Below are 27,377 nucleotides of genomic sequence, written 5' to 3' on the forward strand. Positions count from 1 at the left end.
TTTTTGAAACATACTCATAGGAGTTTTATACAATTTCAGGGGCTGGGTAGAAGGGGGCTGGCACACTGGTGGTCCAGACCCTGTCGCCCCACCAAGGGGTGTAGGCCTTGTGTTGCCCCAAGCAGGGGCAACGTGGGAAGTGGTTTCTGGGTTACTGGCTCTGTAAATATACAACTCTCCTCTTCTGAAGGTCATTTGATGCATGAGTATCACATACATAAATGTTTCCTGGCAGCGTGCACCTGATTTGTAAGATGGATGTAAATATTGTACATGTATGAAATGTTATTTCAACATTATTTACTTTGTCAAGATCTGAAACTGATGTAATTCCGATTCTTGATTTACAAACAATCTGCACCGCTTGCAATATGCACCTGTATTTATGCTAGGAAATAAATCTAAGTTACGCTCTAGTGTTGAATATCACAAACTTGTCATGTATGTTTCTTTCATAATTATTGGTGGGAATGGTTCGAGACCGCACCTGGCTGGTGCCCATTGCTGCACTGCTTCTTGCTTGCAGGTATTTCTTTTGCTCTCCCTGCAACATCACCCCTACTGTTGTCACTTTTTTAACGCTGTTTCCCCTGATTCCCGTTTTTTTTGGTAACTTCTGTAAAATTTGTAATTATGTTGCTGTCTAATTAATGTAATTCTGTTGCAGTTCAATTAATATAAGTCTGTTCCTGGTCAATTATTGTAAGTCTGTTGCTGTTTGACTCTCTGTCTCCCCGCTTTTGCAGCGCCCTCTACTTTCTGTTGTGTTCCTGCCGAAACCTCCCCCCTATCCGCCCGCCTCACAGCTGCAAGTTTCTCCCCGCTCCCCTACTTAATGGCAGCCACTGCACAGTCATGCCCTTCTGTGACCCGAACGCGTGCAGCACCAGGAACCCTGGATCTCCAACCATTCATCGCTACGACACCAACACCCTCCTCACACTCAACCCCGAAAGACACATACTGCCACCAGGCCTCACTGAACATGACTCATGGCCTGTTGTCCTGCTTCTGCTGCCACCGGACCTTCACCACCACCTGAGCCTCACCAGCACCAACAACACCCTCAGCTGCATCCTCCTCAAAGTGTGCTCTGTACACAAACACGCTGTGGAAATCTGGAACCTACTTGACTCTCTCTCGCCCAACGTCTCCTTCTTTACAGAGACCTGGACAACCCCACCTTTGCCCCAACATCAACATCGCCATCCCAGACGGCTACACGATCCATAGGAAGGACTGCCCCAACCACCCGGGAGGAGGCCTCGCCATAGCCCACAAAAGCTCCCTGTGCCTCTCCACCTCCAGGGAAACCTTTCCCTCTGCAGAACACCTGCATTTCCAGATCAAGACCAGGCCTAAGACCACACTCCGTGGGACGCTCATTTACAGACCCCCCGGACACCCTTTGCCACCGCCATCACTGACTTTGTCACACCCCACGCCATCGCATCAACAAGCTACATACTCATTGGTGACCTCAACTTCCACCTAGACAACCCCAGCAACCCCAACTCCACCTTCCTTCATGACAACCTCACCAACATTGGACTAAACCAACTTGTCAACACACCGACACACAGGGCAGGGCACACCCTCTACCCCATCTTTGTTGCAGGAAACAGCGTCCACTTCAGCCACATAATGCAACCACCTTGAACCGACCACCACTGAGTCCACTTCACCGTCGATAAACCCAAAGCACCTAAACCAGCGTCACGCCCACCTCGAAGGAACTGGGGCAAGGTCACCGATGAGCAATTGAACTCCACCCTCTCCCGAGATAACCACACCTGGGCATCCAAACCGAATACCGCAGCCAGGGAACTCTGAGCGTGGATCTCCAATTGTGCAGATGAGCTCGCCCCGCTACGCAACCCCGGCAAACAACGTCCAAGAGGCCAGGAGCACTTGCATATGCCTGGAAAAGAACTGGAGGAATACCAAGACAACCAACAGTTACTCCACCTACAAGGATACCATGACGAACTGCCACAACCAAATCAGAACAACCAAAAGGAACTGTATCCACAACAAAATCTTCACCAAACTCCATCAACTCCAAGGAACTCTTCAACGTCATCCAGGAATTCACCAACCCACACAGCGAAGCCATAGACATCACCCCGTCCCAAGACCTCTGCAACAAGCTTAGAACCTACTTTCACTCCAAGATCAGAACACTCTACGACAACTTCATTGACCACCCAAAGACACCTCAGCCAGCCCCCCGCCTCCCCGAGACACCAGCCAGACCACCATCTCCGAATGGACACCAATCAAAACCATGGACAAAGCTGCGGCCATGAAAGGCATCCACTCGGGGGCCCCCACTGACCCCTACCCCCGCAAATCTACCACAGAGCTGCAGACACCATCACCCCCCAACTGCAACACCACCTTCTGAACAGGCACCTTCACAGATGACTGGAAGCGCATCAAAGTCAGACCCCTGCTCAAAAAGCCCACGGGCGACCCCACCGACCTAAAAAACTACCAGCCCAACTCGCTTCTGCCCTTCGCAGCCAAAGTGGCAGAGAACACAGTCAACAAGGAACTGACATAATTCATCGAAGAGCACGCCATCCTCGACTCTTCCCAATCAGGATTCCGAGCTAACCACAGCACCGAGACCGCCCTACTCTCCGCCACAGATGACATCCGCATCCTCCTGGACCAGAGCCACTCTGCAGCCCTCATCATCCTCGACCTGTCTGCAGCATTCAACACCGTCTCTCACCGCACACTAATCACCAGACTACATGACGCCGGCATACAAGGAACTGCTCTAGGCAGGATCAGCTCGTTCCTCCCCGGAAGAAGCCAGAGGATCAGACGACTGCTATTCCTCTCAGCCCCCATGAACATCACCGGCAGAGTCCCACAGGGGTCTTCTCTGAGCCCAACCCTCTTCAACATCTACATGGCCTCCCTCGCAGACATCGTCCGACAACACGGTCTCAACATTGTATCCTATGTCGATGACACCCAGGTCATACTCCCCTTCACTGAAGACCCTACCACTTTAAAACTCAACTTCCAGAGAGGAATACAAGAAGTGGCAGTCTGGATGGCCAACAACTGCCTGAAACTCAAAGCTGAGAAAAAAAGAAGTCCTCGTCCTTGGAACAACCCCTTCAGCATGGGACAGTACCTGGTGGCCCACCGCCCTCAGAAGCCCACCTACTCGCTCGGACTATGCCAAGAACCTCAGCATCGTACTTGATTCATTACTCACCACGAACCGACAGGTCAACGCCGTCACGTCTAGCTGCTTCAACACTCTTGCATCCTCCGAAAAACCTTCAAATGGATCCCCCAGAATCAAGGAAAACTGTCACCCATGCGCTCATCACCAGCAAGCAAGAATATGGCAATGCACTCTACACGGGCATCAACAAGTTCCTACTCTGCAAACTGCAAGCAATAGAGAACACTGCAGCCAGACTCGTCCTTGGCATCCCCCGGGACGAACACATCAGCCAACACCTGCGGCGACTCCACTGGATCCCCGTGGAGAAGAGAGTCACCTTCAAGATCCTCACTCACGCCTACAAATGCCTGCACAACAACGGACCCAAATACCTCAACCACAGAATAAACTTCCACATACCCAAAAGAAACCTGCGTTCATCAAACTTCGCACTGGCTGAAACCCGTGCAACCTCAAAGTCAGATCAGGTGGAAGATCTTTCTCCCACATCGCAGCCAAGACCTCGAACGAGCTAACCTCAGACATCAGATGCGCCCCTCCCTGAAAACCTTCAGATAGACCCTGAAGACCTGGACCTTCGGCTGAACGGAGTGGTTCATGGCTGAACGAGCAGCATACCCCCACCTCAGTGCCTTGACACCCTCACGGGTGAGTAGCGCACTTACAATTCCCTGATTGATTGATTGATTGATTGAATGGTGGGGGTCCATGTTATTGTATGATGTACACACTGTATTAAGAACCCCATGAAAATCGCAGAGAGACACTGTTATTTGCACTATCGGTCAGAAGTGGGACCAGAGTGGACAGGGGCGCTAGATTACTGAGCCATTCTGAAATGGACCTGTTACCTTATGGGAGTTGTAATTTCAGTCTAAATCAATACTTTGCACTTGGGACACACGGGGTGAGGTTTGAAAACCATGCCTTCCCCGGATAGTGCTCTTTTGTCCCCTTTCGCTACGGAGCACTGGCTAATGGCCCACGCACATATGCATCAACCCAGACCCTCGTATTTAGCATCAGTTTGCCAAACATAGTGGTCACAATTATGCCAAAAGTTATGGGGCCAGATGTATGGCCATTCCATTTTGAGAGTCCCACATTATGACATTTTGTGATTCTCAATTTACGACTCGCTAAATGGAGAAGGTTTCCATGCTGGTCGGTCAAACATGGAAACCAAGTCAGAAAGTGTATTAAGGGGCCCCCAGCAGGGCCCCCTTTGGTGCACGGCCTACGGTTGGAGGCCAAGGGGGCACCTATGGTGGCCCCTGTTGATCCCTGCACCTTGTGGCATGCCCCTTGAAGTACTTGTCACGGGGTTCAAGGATTAACCGCAACTCCCATTTCACTACGGGAGCAGGCATTACAGCCAGTTTAAGGCTGTAATGCATGCTTCCACAGTGAAACATAGGAATGCAACTGAACAGTGTTCGGTCGCATCCTAATTGGGTGGTTAGGACTGCTGACTGGGTGTTGGTCGGTCCCATGACCGAGTCGGTGTCAGGCTGAAGTGATTCCACTCGACATTGTAATGAGCCCCTTGGTGTATGCATTTGCAACCAATCTGCACCTCCTGTAACATACAACTTTAGAAAATGCTTGGAACTAAATCTTAGCTACGCCCTACCTTTGAACATCACTGATTTGTCAAGTGCGCTTTTTTCATAATTGGTGCTGTGAAGGGTTTGGCGCCCACAACATTATTGTATGCTCGCACTATTGACAATTCAGTTCAAGAAATATGTTTATTTGAGACACAGTCTCTTAAACAATAAAACAAAAATTCATAAATGCCATAAAAGAACACTAGTCCTAACAATAGGTATTCAATAAAACAATCAACTTAGAAACAGAATCAAGGTATAAAATCTTGTAAAACCATTAGAAAACTAGCCAGCGCACGTTACATCCAAATATTGCATTTTGAATAATAATATAACTCTTACCAATCTTGAACTTATATTATATTTAAAAAAAATAGGTTTTAACATTTTTCATCGCTGAGTTGAAAAGTAATGACAATGTAAAACAATACGAGCTTTTTGCCATGCCACTGCAACCCACAAGTGCACAACCTTTCTGTATTCTCGAAGAATAAGATCCCTCGCAGGTGTGCATTCAGTGGATGTAACTCTATTCTAAATTTAAAAATAGTACTTTGCGTTTGCGGTTTTGAGAGACCATGAAGATCTGGAAAGGAAGCATTAGTTCCTAATCATCACAAAGTTCGACAGTTGAAGACTTGAGTCTCAAATACCGCTCGCACTATTGATGACATCAACACCCTCAAACAATCTAAAAGGTGGCGGAAGATTACAGAAATCACATGGTTTTTTGCTGTACAGGGTTAGTGCCATGTGAAACCTGGAAGTAAAAATCTCCCAGGCAGAAATTTAACAGCCACAAAACACTGTTAAAATGCAACTGGATAAAAACCTAAAACTGTATTCTCTGCAATGCAGGAACCAACTATAAATCTGTGCTTACCTCTGCGGCAAATGAGAGCATATTAAAACCAGAAACTGCTGCATAATGACTTCTAATAAAATTAACAATTAGTATGTAACGTTCAGCTGCGTTATTTTTACTGATATAGTAAAAATATCCCTTCTGCAACTTAGCTTCATTATTGTTTTATTCAGCAGGGAAAACAACACCAAGAGGGGTTAAACATAACACGTTTTCAGTGTTAATAAGTCAGAATTCAAAGGTATGAAGAGTACATTCTTTCACAGGTGAGCACATTTTAAAAGGACTCGTTGATAATGAATTCCAACTAAAGTTTTAATTTCCCAAACGTACTTATCAGTGAATCTGGGCTGTAGCAAAGCATAATAAATGCAGCGGCAGATGTGGCATCAGTATGCAGCAGCACTCAGCCCTCGTGGCAATGATGGATTTTTTGGCTACGGTGGCAGCCAAGAGAAGGCCAGCTGGGTTTTGGAACTTATTTGCATTAGTCTTTTGTCTTTTTGTTTTATGGACACCCTTTTCCGGAGGCTGCAGTAGAATGCGCCTCGCTAATTGCTGCTCAAGACATAGAAGTACAAAGTTCCTCCGTGTTATCGGTGTTATTAGGAGTGGCCCCATAATTCCGAAGGGCCTGTAACAGTAATTATTAGCCCGTTTGGAATTACAATTTTTTTTACCTTCTGGAAGAAATGTTGACTGCCGAAAACTGCTAAACCCTCTGTGTTTCCTCATTTCTCAACAACACCTCTGGATCGTCACATAGTGGGCCGCATTCTCCTCTCCCAAATATACTGGTACCCCCCATATTGGTAACTCCAGGTGGGGGAAGTCTAGTGCATTTTCTGGCTCACTTCTACTGAGGCTGATATTGTGGTTTTCGTACTGACTTGCAAAGATATCGCATCTACGACATTGACTAACAACATGTCACCAAGGATAGTGGATATGGAGTTTAGAATAACAAATCTAGACAGAGCTATTTATACTTACCTTCACGATATGTTAGTAGTTGATAGAAAGGATAAACAACCTTAGCAAATACATATTGAAACCATGATATAGTGACATGGACTCCTCTCATTCCTACACCGTTAGATATTTGTCAGAGTCAATAGCATGCAGCACACTCCAAAGGGTATGCTTCTGCAGCCACTTATGAGACATGTAGACACCCCTCAAAAGAATGATGTACAAGGAGAAGGCATTGCGTAGCAGGGACTTGCCAACTAATGGGCTTTGGGTGTCTGGAGGCGAAGGATATGCATAGTAGGGCCTCCCCAACCTTATAGGCCTTTGCTGTCTGGAGCGAGTGGGCTCTCCTTGAAGACTTTTGTACAAGGCAAAGACTGTATGTAGTATGGATTACACACATTAAGGGGCTTAGATGTCTGGAGCGAAGGGTGTGCATGGTAGGGACTTAGTCGCCTCATGGGGCTTGGCTGTCTAGAGGGAGGGGGCTCTTCATGAAGACTTCTGTACAAGGCTTAGGTTGTGTATTGTCGGGGCTTGACCACCTGTATCTCCTTGATTGCATGCGCGAAGGTGCTTCCCACACATGATTTGGTACATGGAAACATGTATTTGCAGTAGGACTTTGGCCACCTAAAGGGGCTTGGGTGTCTGGAGGGGACTGAGTTTAGGACCCACTCATAACTTTAGTAGGGTTAGGGTACCTCACCCTGCCTCTTTATAATCAATCAGGTTGCTAGTTCCCATGGGCCGAGAAACATCAAGTGGAAGGAACATGGCAGAAGGGAGAGAATGGCCTCTTACTCAATCACATTGCTCTTTTTTACATTACCATCGACACACACTTCTGAGGTTCTCTCAATGGACAAACCATCCAGATATCTCTATTTTTTTTTAAACTTAATTTCTTGAAAACAGTCCACTGGAATTATGCCACATCACAAAAAGCATGCTTTTTGAGTTGAGATCTAGCTTTCTGCCAAATGTGGCGCACTTTTCTTCAGTGGCTTTTCCTGTAGTCCCATCAGAATTTTCCTAAGGCAAATGCATGGGGAAAATTTGTTTTGGTCTCCGGCTTTTTCTCAGCTTCCATTTGACAGATCAACAGATGAACATGATAGTTCCCAGTATGGAGTCAAGGTTGATAAATCTTTCATAGGAAATCCACAACATTCTATTTGGAATAACTTTGGTGCTGGTGGATGAATCTTTGCAAATTTCTCCAAGACACTGGCCTGCTCTGTTTCGCTCCTTCCTTGAAAGTTTGGGGGTGATTTGTTAAGTGGGGGCCGTGAAATAAGGGGGGTCCCAAAACATGTTTTCCCTATGCAATTTTCCACGGGGACCTTTAGCAAGGGCTACATCCCGAACGGCTGAACGGAATTACACCAAATTGGGCAGAGTGGTAGAGTTCGGTTCGCAGATTGTGCTTTTTGTTAAATGGTGTAAATCCGTTCAGTAGTTCCTGAGAAAATCATAGTGATATCTGGAGATGAAATACTTCACGTGTACGGAAATCTGTACAATTACGAGCACGAGCTGCATGCTGATTGATATCAACTATCTGTCAACACTCCAAACCAGGAAGTGTTGACAGCCATCTTGTGCCTCGGTAGCACCGAGTCACAAGAAAACTGTAAAAGAAAGTTGAAAAATAAGGAAAGGGGGCAGGGTAGAAACATGTTGACCCTCTAGGCCTGCTCAGGGGGTCTCACATGGATCTTTAGGCCCCAATTTATTATTTTTTTTAAATAAAAAAATGCGGCATAAGCATATGGTACTCCTACGCGGTGGAAAAGGAAAAAAAACATAGAAGTCCGTTTTATTCTTAATTAGCTCCCGGGGGGGGGCCAAATCCCGGGGCAATTTTTTTCTAAAATGGGGGGCTTGCTTGCTGAAAATGCTGCTGCAGGAGTTGATGTGCTTGGTGCAGTAGGAGGTGGGTTGTCTCACAACCTCCATGTTGCAGCTCGAGCAAAGTTGTTGGGGTGCAAGTTCTTCACGTGCCGCTCCATATTTGCTGTGCCAAAGGAGTATTTTTAAGATGGATCACCCCTTGAAAGAGTTATTTGGAAAATTTTACAGGTTACTTTTGGAGCATTAATCTCTTTTTTGCCCTTCTGGAAAAGTAAAAAACTGCCAAATTAGAGCTTCTTTCCTCTGCTTTGGAGGTTCTTCAGGAATGAAATATTCCTCTGAAGAATGGCTGGAAGATGAGTCCATTGCTGTTATTATGGTAATCTTCCTTCTATTAAACAAGATTCTCAGATGAGATGCTTCTTCTTAGAAAGTCAAAGTAGAATGAATAAAATGGGTCGGAACTTTCAACAGTTGGAATAGGAAGTGTTATGAACCAATCAAATCTCTTCTTCTAAAGTCACATGGCTTTGCGTACGGTTACGCTGTGCTTACGGTGCTCTTACGATGCGAGTACGCATGACGTTCCTCCGTGATTTGTGTAATTGCTTTTAAAAGTAATATACGATTGTTCAAAGTTTAAAAAAACTATTTTAATAACTACCCTATATAATGTATTCTGTTACTATGTTCATTAAATACATAAATATATGTTTTTAAATAATTAAAAACATTTGCGTCTTTCGCATACGGGGTGCTGTACATGACATCACACGGAATCTTTGATGCGACGCGTAACGTGAAAGCGCATTCGTAGCCTATGCTGAGAATGATTAGCAGTACAAACTATGGTGCGATCACTCTCTCACTGTCAAATCAGAGCACGGGGCGCGCTATGAGAATGGTTACAAGTGGTCGCTCATTGGAGATCCAATTCAGCTCTGTGTCTTATCCACGGTATCATAATGTTACCTTTTAGCCTGTTTAAGTTTGAGTTTTGCATGAAATACTATGCTATAGGCAGATATGCATCTTTTGGCAGGGCTTATCTCCATGAAGCTTGGTTATTACCATTTACATATAGGTGCCTGAGGGAGGGAAAAGAAGTTTATCTGAATGGGAAGGATTGCACAATAGCACCAGATCACTCCTTAATTTGTAGACACATACAATTGCATGTCTCTTGTAATCAAGATACGCCTAATTTGACAACGTTGAGTTTACTGGCAAACGGGAGTTATTTACTTTGAAATAATGCAGATTGTTGTGCAATGTTAGCAGGCATCGCTTACATGATTACGGTAACTGAGCGTGTGGTTTGTTATAAAAAAGGTGTGTTTATTCCTCTGCATGGGAGCTGGATGTTTCTATCTGTCCGTCGATTCCGACCTTGAAAGCAGAATCAACCAAATGAGCCATATAAGAGCGCTATTGTCTCAAAAAGGGGTTGCTCTTACATCTGCTAGAGAAACATTTGTCCTTCATGTAGCAAACACCCGCACAGAAGTGCATGCTTTATTAAATACAGACATGCCCCTGCATTTTGGGGAGTTAATTCAGACTATCTTTAATGTGTCCTTGAATACGGAGTTACCTTACTTTTTTAAAGTTATAAGCAGTGGCCTTGTGACTTCTTTTCAAACTATATTTGGTGTCTTCTCTGCATTTTTCCATCCAATTTTTCCAGCATCTTTGGTGGATTCCCCTTAATACTCGCATTAGTTGCCGGTGTGCTTTTGATAATTTGTTTACTTAAATATGGATGCACATCCTGCCGCACATGACAATATTTCTTGGCTGTTGCTGGTCCTCAACCAAATGCTTAGTTATGACGGAGCGCTGCCTCTGGCTACATTTAGTGCAGCTTATGGATTTTCGTTTCGATTTTCCTTATTCACATGCTCTCAACCTGTCTTCCATTGCCTGAGCTGCGATTTCGACTGGGCCCTGGATTTGTGTCTCTGCAGTACGGTGTCTCCCAACGCCGATTATGACCAGCTGATGAGCCCCTTAGTGGTTCATAACTTGCTCTGTTCTGGCGGAGGGATTATGGCCTTAGCAGCGATACATGAAATAATGGGACGTTGGAATGTTTATGCAGCGGCGCATGACTTCTTGGCACGCAGTTACATTGAAGATGATTCGAGTTTTCCTCCGATGGTGATAGAGGCTCCGGTCATTGAGGAACACGTATGTTCATTCCCACTATTGAATTGGATGGCTGAAATGTTTTCAGATGAGAACAATGACTTCCTCATGGAGGCTGTTGCTACATACTATGCTTATACGCTGTTGGAATAAGAGTCTTTGATTTTTCTACCTATTCTTTATTATTTAGTTACTGCTTTCTATGAAACAGCAAATAATTTTTTTTGCAAATTTGAACTTGACTCTGCTTTTCAGGCTTGGACTCTGCGTTCTTAATTCGCCCACGTTTATATCATGTGCTTCAATCAAGGAAGGGTGCCGTGGGGCTGAGCTTTACACTCACACCGTGTTAAGTTAGCATGGGTTTATTAGAAGCTTAAACACCATTTCTGCTTTCCTGCTCTGCTTTGGACACGACACGCACTTGTGGTATTGTTTAAAGAAGGCTGAGTATTTTGCTTCACATGAGAATAATTTGTTATGTTACATTGGTAGACTGCCTCGCTAGTTTAGTGTGTATAGTGAGAGCATGGAACATCAAGGTTATCTTGGACTCTGTGTCTATTATTCGGAATGATCCACGCACGTTCGAGCCATAACACATATGCAGCTGTGGCCACCTCTGATACTGGCGTGTTTAATAATGCACTGTGCAGGCATGATTACACATAGTTGGAGAACATTCATATCCTGACAGTTTGTGCAGAACTCAATGTGATCCACTACTGCTGAGTACCAGAGGTATGGGTCCGTCCATGTTATCCTATGAGACCTTCTGTAGTTATAAACTAACGTGCTAGGTAGGGAGTGTGAAATCTAGGAATATTTTAAATTTGTTTCCCTTTGGCATTATATGATGCTTTCTCCCTTTGTATTTTATGGAATAGTAACAATGCTGACGACCTTGTTTCTGATAATATGTTTTCTTGTATTATCTAAGGTACTGCGCATGAGATTACGGCATTAGAATAAAACATTTCAAACTTGCACGTGTCTTTATTTACTCCTTGTTTTGGACTGGTGTAAGACTATAACGAAAGAGTGCTCTTGTTATCCACCTTACTTGAGGTAATCTAAGTCGCATGTTCTGGGTTGACTAGTCATTGGTGTTTTTGCTATAGGACGGAGAACCAATGAGTCACTGATTGTTAGTCTGTTAGGGGGTTTGGGTACTAAGGTGGGTTTTGGAACACCGTAATTCACTGAGGTCCTAAGTCTTTATGCACAGCTCTGTGTAGGAGCAGAATCCCTGCAACAGTAGTTAGAACAAAAAGGCTCGATCAAGGGCTTTGAGTTTGAATCAGAATATGAAATTGAAGAATAATTTATAACCCCAGCCGATAAAGGGAGCAAGTGTGCAAATTTCACTGTGCCTTCGGCCGGGGTAGTTGTTACAATCAAAAGGCTTGTTAAAGGCCTGCACATTCAATAGGAATATGAAAAAAAAGAATAGTTGATAATCACAGCAAAGGAATGCAACAAGTAGTTGTGTGAATGTGTGGATGATGTGTTGATTGAGTGGAAGATGAAAAAGGTGAAAAATATGAAAGGCTGGAGACACGCAAACTACGCACTGCCTTGTCAGTGAAGTGGATCTTTGGATTTCCAGCTCATTATACAGATAGGGTGTTGGATTCCGCAGTTGGAGCAAGAGAAACGAGTACCACATCTAAGGAAGCAAGCTAGTGCACAAAGTACACACAGTGTGTGGTAGAAAGGAAGCAAGAAAGGACGACTCAAGTGTGCAAATTACCCACTGCCATTAACGGGTAGTAGTTACCAAGAAGGCTGAATAAAGGGCCTGCACTTTGAATTTGAATTAAAGAAGAATAATTGATAACCCCAGCCAAGAAAGGCAGCAAGTAGGTGTGTGTATGATGTGTTGATTGAGCGGAAGTTGAATAAGGTGAAAAATAAGGAAGGCTGCAGACATGCAAACTATCCACTTCTTTGTAAGGGAAGTGGGTGTTTAGTTTTCCAGTGCATGTATATATATATATATATATATATATATATATATCTATATATATATATATATATATATATATATATATATATATATTTGAATACAAAGGCCCGAAAGCTTGAAGAAGCACTCACAGCAGTTGTGGCCAAAACCGGCTTTAATTTCAGAAAAGACCAGCATCTACTTTTGAGGTGCAAATGTTCTTGTGCCGACGCGTTTCGAGGCCGTAGCCTCTTCCTCATGGGCAGCTCAAAGTCAAACACGGATGTCTCCAATCAGCATCTTAAATACTTGTCAAAACCCCCAGTGGGTAACGTTCAATGCATACGTGCAGTACGGTGCATGTTGGGACTTCGAGTCCAGATTGGAGAAAATTAACAACTTGTAGTAAGTTCTGTGTTTGCTTTCAATTAAAAGCAATGTGGACTCGAAGTCCCAACATGCACCGTACTGCACGTATGCATTGAACGTTACCCACTGGGGGTTTTGACAAGTATTTAAGATGCTGATTGGAGACATCCGTGTTTGACTTTGAGCTGCCCATGAGGAAGAGGCTACGGCCTCGAAACGCGTCGGCACAAGAACATTTGCACCTCAAATGCAGATGCTGGTCTTTTCTGAAATTAAAGCTGGTTTTGGCCACAACTGCTGTGAGTGCTTCTTCAAGCTTTCGGGCCTTTGTATTCAAATATATATATATATATATATATATATATATATTCACTGAAAAAACCATAGGTTATAGACCATATATAGTTAGGAATTAGCATTTAAAAAACCTTATTTTACTCACACAAAACCATTGAAATTCCATATATAGTTAGTTGCACTAACTATATATCGCGCACCCGCAATCCACTGCTGATGATGTCACATATTACATCATTCATGACATGGTCAGTGACATCACTGATGACATCACTGATGACATCTCAAATGACATCACTGATGACATCACTGATGACATCTCAAATGACATCACTGATGACATCACTGATGACAACATCCAGTGACTGTATGTTTCTGTAAAGTTAAAATATGTCTTACATATTGAAGAATGAGTGGATGTAGAAGTGTCTGAACAAAGGATTTAGTAGGTGCGTGACTGACTGTATGAGTGAGTGATTAAATGTGTCTCACTGAGTGCATGGGTTAGTGACTAAACTGTCTTAATTTGTGCATCATTATGTCTGTTGTTCTGTAAACTGCTGCATGTGTTGATCAGTAGCTATATGATTAACTATATGGGTTATTGATTGGTTGCCCAAGTATTTGTATGGGAGACTGAGAGTGTGTATGGGTGGCTGGGAGGTGTATGACTCTCTGCATAGATGTATGGGTTCAAAAGTGCATGTGGAAACAGCTGTATGGGCGGTTGACTGTGTGCATGACTGTATTGGTGAGTGAATAGATATCTCAGTGCTACATGTCAAAGTAAGTACATATGTAAAATACAGTACATGTGAGAGTTGACATATATAAATAACTGTGCATAAGAGCCAGTGAATGTGTGAGTGGCTGTATGGATCATTGTGAACTTGTATCCAGGATTGTATAAGTGAGTAAATATGTTTTAGTATATGTTTGAATAAGTAAGGTGTGTTTAACTGTATAGTTAAGGAAATGGAGGTGTGATTGATTGTTTGCATGACTGACTAGGTGTGTGTGTAACTTCATGGATGAGTGACAGTCTATGAGTGTCTGTTTACACTGAGTGTATCTAAGGTTATATTAGAGTCTGAAGAGGTTCATCGTATTATCACATGAATGATGTCATCAGTGATGTGATCAGTAATGTCAAATGAGATGTCATCAGTGATGTAATCAGTGATGTCATTTGAGATGTCATCAGTGATGTCATCAGTGATGTCATTTGAGATGTCATCAGTGATGTCATCAGTGATGTCACTGACCATGTCATGAATGATGTAATATGTGACATCATCAGCAGTGGATTGCGGGTGCGCGATATATAGTTAGTGCAACTAACTATATATGGAATTTCAATGGTTTTGTGTGAGTAAAATAAGGTTTTTTAAATGCTAATTCCTAACTATATATGGTCTATAACCTATGGTTTTTTCAGTGAATTTTCAAGGTTTTGTAAATGCTAATTCCTAACTATATATGGTCTATAACCTATGGTTTTTTCAGTGAATTTCATTGGTTTTTTAAAAGCTAATATCTACAGCTGTAAAATGTATTCTTCTTTAAATCCAAAAATATATTTTATATGTTTATTAATAATTTTTTTTAAATATTTTTTTTGTTTCGCTCCCGGTCCGCGAACCAGGAAGCTTCCCGTTAGCTCAATTCGATTCCGCGATCCGGTCCGCGAACCGGTAACAAATCAACATAGTTACGGTATCGCGTTGCCGCGTAATGCGTCTTATGACGTACTGCGTTAGCGCACCCGGAAGTGCCCCGGGGCGCGGACCGAGGCGCGAAACGCAACTCCCCGGAAGCGATCCGCGGCGCGAAAGCGCGACGTATCGCGTTGCCGCGAAATGCGTCTTGTGACGTACTGCGTTAGCGCACCCGGAAGTGTCCCCGGGCGCGGACCGAGGCGCGAAGCGCAGTGAACCGGAAGCTAACCGGGGAGCGTTCCGCAGCGCGTAACATGAAAGTTAGAGTCATGTGACTTGTTAATAAAGCTTTTCATTGGTTCATTTCACTTTTAGTTTCATAATTATGGAAGGCTAGGTCAGGTGACCTAAAAATAACACTTTTCATTGGTTGAGAACTATTGTTTTTCCCAAATGATGAAAACCCCTCCTTCTTTCCTCACTCTGACTTTCATCATTGTGAGAGGAAGACCTTTATTCATAGTAGAGCAATGGCTTCAGTACTTGCTTCAGCTGGTGCACCCCCACCACCACCTCCACCTCCTCATGGGAAGAGAGGACCACCTCCCCAGGTCATCACCAACACTGAGGAGGAAGAGGAAGAAATGGAGGAAGAGGAGGGAGAAGAACCACAGTTCTTGGAAGAGGTGCCCCGGGTTTCCCATAGGAAAGCCAGTTTCATCTGGCAGTTTTATTCAATCCCTCCAGGGCAAAAGAAAGTGAATGCGAGGTATGTGACCTGCCTCATCTGCAAAGAGAAATTATCAAGAGGGACTGATAAAAAGTATAGCTATGGGAACTATACCATGCATCGGCACATGACCAGGAAGCATCCACTTAATTACAGCCGGGCGGAAATACGGGATATGGAACAAAACCCAACAGCAACTCCTGTGGCCAGGTCAACATCGTCAATATCATTGACACCAGCAGAGGCACGGGAAACTGTGCCAAACATCCAAGAGAATTTTGGGCACATGAAACATACTTGTATGCACTGTGGTGCGTTGATATCATGTGGTAACATGAGTATTAATGCCATCAACCTGGCTTATGACAATCATAATTGCCCTAACCGCCCCCAGTAATTTTTTTTTGCTCCTGTTGAGCCCTTTTCAACGCCTGTTTTTTGTTGTTCCCCCCCCCAAAAAAAACCCCAAAAAAATATAAAATCGTTCAAAAAATACAAAAAAAACAAAAAATGTTCAAAAAATACAAAAAAAATATAAAACAACAAAAATATTAAAAAAAAAGTTCTTTTCAGAACTACCTTCCCTTTCCAAAAAAATTGCTAGAATGTTTAGCACTCTGGCAAGCTCTATTTCTTTTGGTTCGCTTCCGGTTTAGCTTCCCGGTACGCGTACCGGGAGCTAACCAAAAAAAAAACTTTTTAAAAAAAAAGAGTAAGTATAAGGAAAGTAAACAGAGAGTGATGTTTCAAGAAAGACAGCTATAGGTAGTAAAGAAGAGATACTATTTAATAGATCTATTTACCAAAAAACAGACAGAAGATGGTATAATTGTGAAAAACAAAATAGATAACGAAGTGAAAGAAAAACAAGCATTGGCATAGCCAATAGGTATCGACTTTTGGACCTTCTAAGTCTTTAGTTATGCAGCATAATATCCTTGGTGCAGCAACATCAACTGTTGCATGGCTAAACACGTATAAGGTCCCAAAGGCGAGACCTATTGTCTATGCCAATGCTTGTTTCTTAAGTAGAATTGCAATACGTATGGCTCTTCCATGTAAAAAAATCTTATCTTGTGCTCTAAAGATTGCTAAAGTCTCGACAGAGAACAGGCTAGATTGTAAGTAGGGTAAATTGCGCTTGGTGATCTGTTTGAGGGAGCGTCTGCTTTGCCTGGTGTCTTTGGAGAGCAATTTTGATTGTTATACTGGACAATATAGCCCTAATGTAAATAACATAGGGGCATATTATCAACATAGGCAATAAAAGTTTTGCAGCTTTTATAGGCAGAAATGTGTCGCTAAAGCTGCTTATGCGGCAGAAAACTGCCGCTAAAGCCGCTTTTGCACCAGTTTTCTGCCAATAAAAAGAGCAATAATTTTATTGGCTGCATTCATAATATGCCCCTTAGTGTGCTTCAACTACACAGAGAAAGCATTATGAACAAATAGTGATACAGTGATCAGTCAAAGACACTAAGAGTAATAGAGACGGAGTGAGTGAACAAGAGTGAGGAACTATGAAAAGAGAGGGACTGAGAAAAAAAGTGGAAGGAGTTGAGTAAGTAGGTAATAGAGAAAGGAATGAGGGAAGTAGCAAAGGCAGGAAACTGAGGATTAAAGAAATGAAGCAGTGGAACTAATAGTAGTTCAATGTGATAGAAATGTAACGAAAAGAGTACAAAATACTTACCTTATAATTGTCGTTAAATTCCTCACTTTTTATTTTTATACTTTCAATCTGTGAAAGAGAGAACAAACATTTGAAAAATATAAAAACATGTATTGAAAAATTACGAAAGACAAGGGCAAAGATTGAAGGACAAACAGTTTTTCAATAACTTTGACACTTACAGAAGCTACACAGTCCTAAAGATATACATTTTAAAGTAACACTATCTTGATGCAGATGAAGTGAGGCCTATCTTAAAACATGGTGCATCTTTTGCATTGCTGTTCTCTCAGAAAAGTGTCGCAAGACACTAAAATTTAAAATAATTGCTTCAGGATGCCAATAAGATGTCTACTATCCAGAGTTTTGTTTCAGGTGAGGCCTACTCAGGGTTGCAGATGAAATTTCAAGTTGTTGAAGAGAATAGAAGACATAATACATGTGAAGGTCTACCAATGAAGTGAGTCATGTCCACTGCAATCTTCAACAAAGTCCAAACCTCCTATGTTTCCCTGGACAGACCTAAACTTGATCTGCACAATGTGATTCGTAATGATAGGAAACACAGGTGATGTAATTGAAATACATGCAATTTATTTTGCTCATTTCACAATCACATCACTTCTGTTTCCTTTGCTTAGGTATCTCATTGTGCAGATGTAGTCTAGCATATCAAAGAATACGCAGAAGTGCAGCACTGCATGCAACAACTTTGACACTTACAGAAGCCTCACCTTCTCCATGCCTTCTACACAGTTCTACATATACATCATAAATGGAAACATTACAGAATTAATTATACATGTTAAATGGTTTATTTTTGCTGTTCTCAGAATGTATCAAAATTCACTAAAAACAGTGACTTGAAGGTATTCATCATGTAACAGCGGGGAAAAAAAAACACAATCAAAATGATTGTGTTTAAAAAACCCATACAAGATCAGAAATCAAAAATCAGAACTCCTTAAAGTTAACTTACTTTCCATGACGTCCAAGGATGTCCTATGAATAGCTTATACTCTTTTGTGCTGTTATTACTTTCAGCCCACCAGTTTCTGAAAGAAAATCTCCATCGTTTTTAAAAACATGTTACATACAATAAATGACTTCTTGCTCTCTACCACAAGATTCCACAAGGCCAAATTTTGTCAGAGCCATGTATAACTCTTGGATTTCTTGTTAACCAATCCCATCATTTGGCATTCCCGCAACTTTCAGAATTAAAATGTTGAAGATCATTTTCACAATCCTGGAATAGTAATATCTTCCCCTTCTTGCTCAGTCATGTTCTACATTTCGTATGACACTGATACTGCTTAATATGAAGCAGACTTACACTACCTCTATGAGTACTACAATTATTTAATTCTCTACATCACTTTTAATCACAAAGTAATGTAAAACAGTAGACAGCATTGCAGACTTACATTCCCTCTACTCCATGTTTTGATTGGCTGCTTTAATTAGCTTATGAAAAGAAACAGTTTTTCTGAACTCATTTAAACTGCACATACATGTCCATGATGTCCAATCCTATGATTAGAAGTTATGTCTCTGAACTACACTTATCCTCAAGGCCAAATTGTGTAGGAGCCATTAGAACTTCTTGAAATTCCACAGATCATATCCCGAGATTATTTTCCTAAAATTTTGGTTTTAAAAACACCAGGTAAGAGTTTTTAAGGTCATACGGCAATTTTTTTTTGAAAATTACAACAGAATCATTACAGAATGACCAGCCATTTCTAGACTTTAAATAAGCTGTGTAATGTCCTGATGATATTGAAGGGCCGTCATGATATATAATTGCTGTAGTTACAAAAGTCCTTCCTGATATTGACAACTGCGAAGCTACAAAATTTTTTATTAAAGTTGTCAATTTTGTTCCATCAGGCCTACATCGTTGGAACATTAAAATGATGTACTGGCCATATGTTCGTATAAATAATGTGGACATCATTTCAGATTTACATTGGCTACACTCCATGTTGTGATTAGCAGCTTTTACTAGCTTATTAAAGGAGACTGATTTACTGTCTGGCAAAGTTAAATATACAAATCTTTCTGAGTCTACACTAGTAGTACTTGATACCATACAGTTCTCGCAGTCATGCTGCCATTGATAAGAAAGCCCAAACAGCTGATCTACATCTACACCTTCAGCATGTAATACATGAAGCATATACATTAAAAACTCCTGACAATCTTGCTGAATATTTTGAGAGAATTGTGTTTGGCCTGAACATCTATCTAACAGATTTCTAATTTCAGACACACTTTCTATGTTTCTTCTATCAGTGGTACATTTCTCTAACACAGAATTTAACAAACTGCAAAATCTTTGATCAGAATTGACCACAATCTCTTCTTTTACATTTTTTAGAGAAAACAAAACATTCATTACTACATTAGCATAGCAGTTGACACCAGAACTGTTTTCAAACTGAAAACCAACAACATCTTCAACAGAATCCTCTTTGTTTCTGCTTGTAATTTTAGGTTCATTCACTTTTTTTCTTTTTGCTACAACCTGCCCAGTATTGTTCTCATTTCTTCGTTTCCGGCCTACCAGACGTTTCTCAAACAAAGGAAACTGAGGCAAATGTGGCGCATACTCTCTTCTTAACCTATTGTATTCCTTAACACAATCTAGATCTGCACAAATGTTTCTGACATCACAGTCAATCAAGTACAATCCCGATAAAGTTCTAACTCGTGACAATGCCACATATGCCATACCCTCCTTGAACACAGAACTGCCAATATTCACCAATGCAGTGTCTACACTTAAACCTTGCGATTTATGAATTGTCACCGCATATGCCAAGCAAACAGGGAACTGCTTACGGCGAACATATAAGTCTTTTACAAGCAAAAATCTAGCAGAACAACGAGCAATTAGCTGTACTTCCTCAATGCCATCAAATTTAATTTTTAAAAATTCAATTCCATCTCTATTTCTGTATTTCACAAAATCAACAACATTACCCATTGATCCATTTACCAGACCTCTTTCAACATGTAAATTCCTTCTTAAAATTATACGGCAGTTCAAGCACACATTCAGAGTCTTTTCAAAACCTGCAGTTTTAGATATACTCTTCTCTAATGAATCCAATTTTGTTTTCAGATTCTCAGACAAAATAATTGTTGATCCCATATGCTCTACTCTATCAATAGCTTCCACTTTCACAATCTCTTGCTTTTCTAAATGCAACATTTTGTTGTTAAATTTTGCACATTCTGCAAGAGTTGGCATCAAACATATTCCAGATTTCTTATCAGTAATTTTCTGAAAAATATTCTCAGGCACAACATCTTGTTCTGGATATAAATTTGACAGTAATCGTGCATGTAAAGCTTCTTTCCCATGCTCGGTCACTTTTCCAATTCTAACATCTTGTAGAATAGTCTTGTAAACTTCATCCTTTGCCTGACGCATATTTTCATGCAGTTCAGCATAATTGAAGTTTAACCATATATTGACGTTGCCAATGCTGCCTAGGCACTTCCTGGTATCTTCATGCGTGAGCATTTTGAACACAGGTTGCCCTTTCACTGGTGTCAGCTGCAGAAGATCTCCAAAAACAATGATGTGTTTGCCACCGAATAACACATCATACTCTGTTTTGAGAACTTCTTGCATCCTCAAATGCACAAAGGCAAGCATGACATTGGAAACCATGCTTACTTCGTCAATGATAAGAAGTTTCATTTTCCTCAAGATTCTTGAAACTTCAAAACAAGCATCTCCAGATAGCTTGTGATATTCTAATTTGTTGTCATGCTCCACTGGCAGCATCAGTAAACGATGTAAAGTAATCCCTTTAATATTATGTGCTGCCAGTCCAGTTGGAGCAGTGACAACACAAGACAGTGATGACTCTGTCCTTTCCTGCAAATAGCATGAAATTGCTTTAATGAGGAAACTTTTTCCAGTTCCCGCTTCTCCACTCACGTACAGTCGGACAGGCTTCAACGACGTACATGAGCATTCTTTCTTATCATGACTTAATCCATGATCAATTTGCATGGTAACTTCGTCATATATTTTCCTCTGCTCAACGTTGAGTTGCCTTTCCAACTCTTCTAAGTTAACCGCATCCTCTTGAGCATGTGCCATGGCTCTTTCCACCTCATTCATAGCAGTGGCAGCTTCATTTTCAATAAGAGGTCCTCCTAGTGGATCCTGACTCAATGAAGCAGAACTCTGACTGTCCTGAGAACTGTCTCTGGCAATCTCGGCTGCAATCGTTGCTTCCTGCTCAATTTCCGCATTCAACATTTCTACATATTTGGGAAAAGCAGGACATTCTATGGTCTCCTTGGCGGCATTGAAAGAGTCTTCGTAACAGAGGAAATCTCCAAGCAGTTCCTCTTCTGCACGCCAAGGCTTGAAAAGTTGCAAAAGTGCTAAATAGAAAAACTCCTTTTTTTCAGGAGATTCGCCACTCAATTTTCGATGGTTTATCAAGTGGCATTTTCTTTGCTTGACCAGACATCCCTCACTTCCTATTACAGCATACACTCCTTTCTCAGTATCTTCTTTGATGTTCCTCTTGAACATGTAATTTTGCAGAACCTCATACAGACAAACATTCTCTAGGTGACTGCTTCGATTTGGATAATATGTATCCAACATGTTTGTCTTCAAAATGTCGGTACTGTTTGGCTCCTTTTCCGCCAAATACTCAATTTCCCGCACAGGTTTGAGAACTCGATTACGCGTTGCAGCAAGACCAAGACTCGCCCAAACGATACTCCTGGACTTGGCATAGAGACTTGCTGAAGACAACCGGTCAGAACATTCGTACGCTCCGATTTCTCGATGCGACAACATCTTCAGACTGAAACTGTACAACTTCTTGCTGAGGCTCTTTTCATGGGAAATGTCCTCCCACATATCCTTCAATTCTGTCTTCTCTTTTTTGGTGATATACGACGTCACATACCGAGCCACAGCCATACAGTTATCAGCCACAAACTGTATATCCATGTTAGCATTCCACATGGACAAAATCACCGGGTTGTAGTCGTTGATATACTTGGACTCTTCGTTCCTCTTCAAATTGTAAGTGTTTTTAGGTGATTTCTTCATCACATTATGTCGCAGCGAAGACATCAAACTGTTTACTCTTCCTTTAGAAATCACCGGTCGTGGGAAGCCGAAACGACATTTGGTGTAGAACTTGTCTTTGTTTCGGAATTTACGACGGCAGTACTTTCCACATCGATGGCTTTGGAAACGCAGAACTTTTTCTCTTAGGCTTTTCTTCTCCTTTGCGTTTGGAACAGCACACGTAGAATACTGTTGGATGAAACTCATCACTGAGTCTTCTGGATCCGTTCCAAATTTAGGTGCATCCTTGATCCACAGCAACATATGTATATGAGGAGCTCCTCTTGCTTGGTACTCCTTTCTCCAGAAGAAATCCAACACCTCTCCAAGAGGTGGATTCTTCTTATTCATGATGAAAGACATCATAGCTTCAAATCTATGATTGAAGTACCTACATACATTGACTGGATCCAAAGAGCACAGTTCTCCGGGTGTCTTGAATTCGATGTTTTCTACGTTAGCATTTGCCTCTCGTAGAAATTGAAGTAAGTCTTCCCAGCCATACTCGGCACAACTCAGAGTGAGGAACCATGTGGGAGTACCTAAGTTCCTCAGCATACATTTTAAATCACCATGACGACGGTACCAGTACTCATTAGTACCACGCTGACACGCCATGAGATTAATCAGGTGAGATTCCAAAATACTATCTTGGACATTCACTTTATCCATAAAATCACTTGCCGAGATGTTTTGCATGTGTATACCACTTTTCAAGATGTGGTTCACTGCATATGACAGTCCAGACAGATCGCTTTCAAACAGGAGATGAAACAAATAAGGAATGCATTGTCGAAACCTAGCATCTCCTGCATACAATCGCAAAGTCCGGTATTCAGAAGCAGGAATTTGATGAGGTCGCTCATCATATCTTCCTCGCTGACCTGTTGGAAAAAGCTGTGGGAAACACCGAGCTTCCAAACTTTCCTCCCAAACACTAATGGGACTCCCTTTGGCTTGTTTCATTTGAAACAACTCAATAGCATTCCCCATGACTTCCTTTGAATGCAAAGGATGAACACTATAATGTTCATATATTTCCTCACTAGTAGAGGGTTCTACTTTCTCAATTTGACCAGCACACAAATCGCTATCCTCTTCCTCACTTACTTCCTCTTCTGCAACATATACATTCTTATAGTATTTATTATTTTTTTTCAAATACAATGTTGCCTTTTTAACTTTCCTAACATCTACTAAATCTTGCCATATTTTCTTATTCTTTGTCGGAACCCCATTAACTAAGATAACCAGAGGTTCCTCTTCCACTTTTTCTACTCCAATTGTGTTAATGTTTTTCTTCAAATCTAGAGGCAAATAAACAACTCTTCCCTTTAATCCTCTCTGTAAATCTGATGGAGGCAATTTCCCTGTCTTTGGCTCCATTCTTACAATAGCCTGAAAGGGATGGATACTTTGAATCAAAATAGATTCATAAGTATTTAAATCCTTCAATTCAGAAGGAATCTCAACCAATTCCAGATTATTATGAACTGCTCTAGCAGGCATCTGGTTTTGTTTTAATTTGTTACAACAATAAGTACACACACGTTGATCCAATCCCAAATCAAAACAATTTTCTACCATCAAGTATGTTGCAAAATCCTTCCATTCACTATTATTTTCCCTTTCACTTTTTGCATATAAATCCACTAACTTAGTCTGATTCTTATAATAAGTGCGTCTACAACACACACAAGTGAAATTAGGCCTCTCACTTGATTTCATGTCAAACGTCGCAATTTCCCTCTGGAAATTATCTGTACTGGAAACCTGTACACTATCTTCCAAATGACCCTCTACTTCTTGCTCAATTTCAACATTCTCCTCTTTACTTCCAAAGTAACAAAACTCAATTTCTTCAGATATATTCTTCACATCTATTTCAGAACCATGCAAAAGAGCAGCGCATAATTGTTTCAGCATAATTGCTGGACTCTTAGCATAATACAACAGTCTAACTAACTTCCTCACTTTGTTATGATGCACTGCTAGCATCCTGAAATGATGAAAAACACTCTGGCATACTCTCCTGGAAAGACAAGCCAGTGAATGACCATGCAAACCTGTCACTTCTCTCACTCTGCAAGGATCTAATTCTTGCAACAACCTTATTTTCTGCTTCAAACTTTTCTTGTTAAATGACCGTACAAAATCACAAAGCAAATTGATGGAATCCTGTCGCACACTGCAAATACTACTACACTTCCAGGTGTACACAGGACCCTTACCACGTCTTCCTAAAACCTCATTACCTAACAACTCTTCTGCCTCTGTTGTCACAAGTTTTTCTTTTTCAACTGGACAACCATCTTTCACTTCATAAGCACGACCACTGATGTCAACTGCATGCACCAAATCATTATCCTGGAAATAACTCTCTTCATTAAAAAATGCCTCACAGCTTGAACTATGTATCCATTCTCCAGAAAAAACTTCACAAAAATTACTACGATTAACTATTCTCTTCCATCTACTATTTCTTTTGAAATCAAAAATTGCCTTGTTTAGCTTCCTAATTCTATTGATTATCAAAATAAATAACTTACGTTTAATTTCAAAAGCCTGATCAATAACTTTCTCAACTTTTTTTTTTCTCCTATAAAAAACTAATTTCTGTTGACCTTTCTTAATATTTTTTAACAAATTGCCAATTATCCTGTTATGGAACATTCGTTTACGAATCTCCGTAAACTGTTGTTTCCTTCTACTATCATGCACAGATTTATCTCTTGCTCTAGCAGTAACATTTTCATTTGTCCTTTTCTTTCCATTTGATTTACTTGTGTTGTTATGGATTGAAACATTTTCTGTACTAATATTTTTTTTATTATAAATATTTCTTATGAAATATTTAGAGCTCTTACCCGGTGCTTTCTTCATCGCTTGAGAAATCTTTTTGTTAGAGGACTGCTGCATTTTTTTTTTCTCCTGCTGTCTTTGACGTTTTGCAGCCTTCATCTCTCTTATTTTTGTAGGCATAGTTGAATCTGAGGAAAAATATAATAAAAATGTTATTAAACATTATTATCAAACAGTAAATCAGTAATAGTGATCAAAAACATAACACACTACTTGACATTTTAAATAGAAGATTTTTTAGTCCTTGCAAATTTACAATACAGAAATAGCAGAAAAGAAATGAGATTTATATTTATGTTACCTATGCTATTTTATATGTGAATCTGATCTAATTTTATGAGCATATTTTAATATTTTATTGAAGACACTACACATAACCTGTTTTTGAAGGTGTCTTTATTTTTAAATTAAACGGTTTACCTTTTTACTTTTTATTGATTATAAATTTTAAAAATAAATGTTTATAATTCCAAAGGCTCAAGCAGGTCAGCTTCCCATCCTATATCATATAATTCGGACAAATCTGCATCCTCATCACGCTCTTCTTCATCCTCAGGATTTAAATCATCCAATGGATCAACATCCACTGATGTTTCAATTACAAGTTCAATGATGAGGTCAAAATCAACTGATTGCAGATTGTCGCTCATGTTGAGGTTGTCTTTATCTTTAAAGAAAGACAACAACAATGAGATGTTGCAGAGTAAGAGACAAATCTCACAGATTATAATAGTAAAATTATTTAACAAGAGTAACATTTTGCAGCTATTATTTAGCCATGTCCAGCGATGCTGAGCAGGTGAAGCCTATGTCTAATTTTTCACTGAACAGGACTCATCTGTTCTTAACCTTGGATAAGCCTCAACGACTCTGTGTCCCCTGCACATACTCAAATGTTAAAGTGCAGATTTATATTAAATGGCACATCCCCAGGCATGCACCAGTTAATGTGCACCACTGCTTTACCACCCATGGTGTGCCGCATTTACAATCAGATAGGAGAAAGCTGCTTCAAAACCCTGCGCCTGCTTGAAGCTGGCATAGGTCTTGACGCAGCATTGTATAGATGGGGCACCCCTGATCCTTGCTGGAGCTGCATCGCACTTACGATACAACTCCAGCAATGTGCCACCTTTACAGCACAGATGCGTCACGCATCTGTGCCTTTTTTGCCCCATGCTGCGCCGCATTGTAAATGCAGCACACCATGGGTGGCGGAACAGTGGCGCAGGATGACTGTCACATCCCTGGGGATGCGCCACTCATCATAAATCTATCCCTAAGCTTCTTATCTTGTTACAGATGAACTGCCATATGTATCATCAAAATATTTTACATATTATAAATAGCAAATTTTAAGGAATAAATAGCGATTCTTTACTATTCCTAATTTGCAATGAGCAAATTGCTAATTGCAAATTACCCATTCATTTCCATAGGCTAGGAGGCTCATAGGAATTAATGTTGCAAGTTGTGATTAGCAATTAGCTCATCACAAAATAGGATTTTTTTCAAGCGTGCAGGGGTATCTCAAGAACACCCTGCTGCACCCCTGAAAAAGAAATTTGGGAGCACATGTTACATCTACATGCCCTAATGGCATGTATGGGCGTCATATGGGACCTTTTTTTTTTTAAAAAAAAAAAATGCTTTTTGAAAAGAATTCGCAAATTACCACAAACTAGAAGTTGGTGGTAGTTTCCAAATCCTTAATATCATTTTTTACATATTTTTTTTTGATACATTGCATTTAAGGAATCACAAATTTTGAATTATTGACATTTTAAGTAATTTCCACATGTGCACTGTTTTCTAAATATAATTTGAAAATCGTTTTTGGGGAAAAGTAATGGTTTGCAAATTTATGACAAGGACATAATGGTGTATGCTTCTCTATAAGGCATTTCAGTATCTCTAATGTCATTTTTCCCATATTACATTATAAGACCTTTCCCCATGAAGCACATTCCTTGTAAATATGCTCCCACCAGTGCATTGCAAATTTAGATTTTGACTGTTTCAGACACATAGCCATGTTGAAAGTGACCCAAAAAAA

This window comes from Lissotriton helveticus, chromosome 12, assembly GCF_964261635.1.
Source record: "Lissotriton helveticus chromosome 12, aLisHel1.1, whole genome shotgun sequence".
Classification (NCBI taxonomy): Eukaryota; Metazoa; Chordata; class Amphibia; order Caudata; family Salamandridae; genus Lissotriton; species Lissotriton helveticus.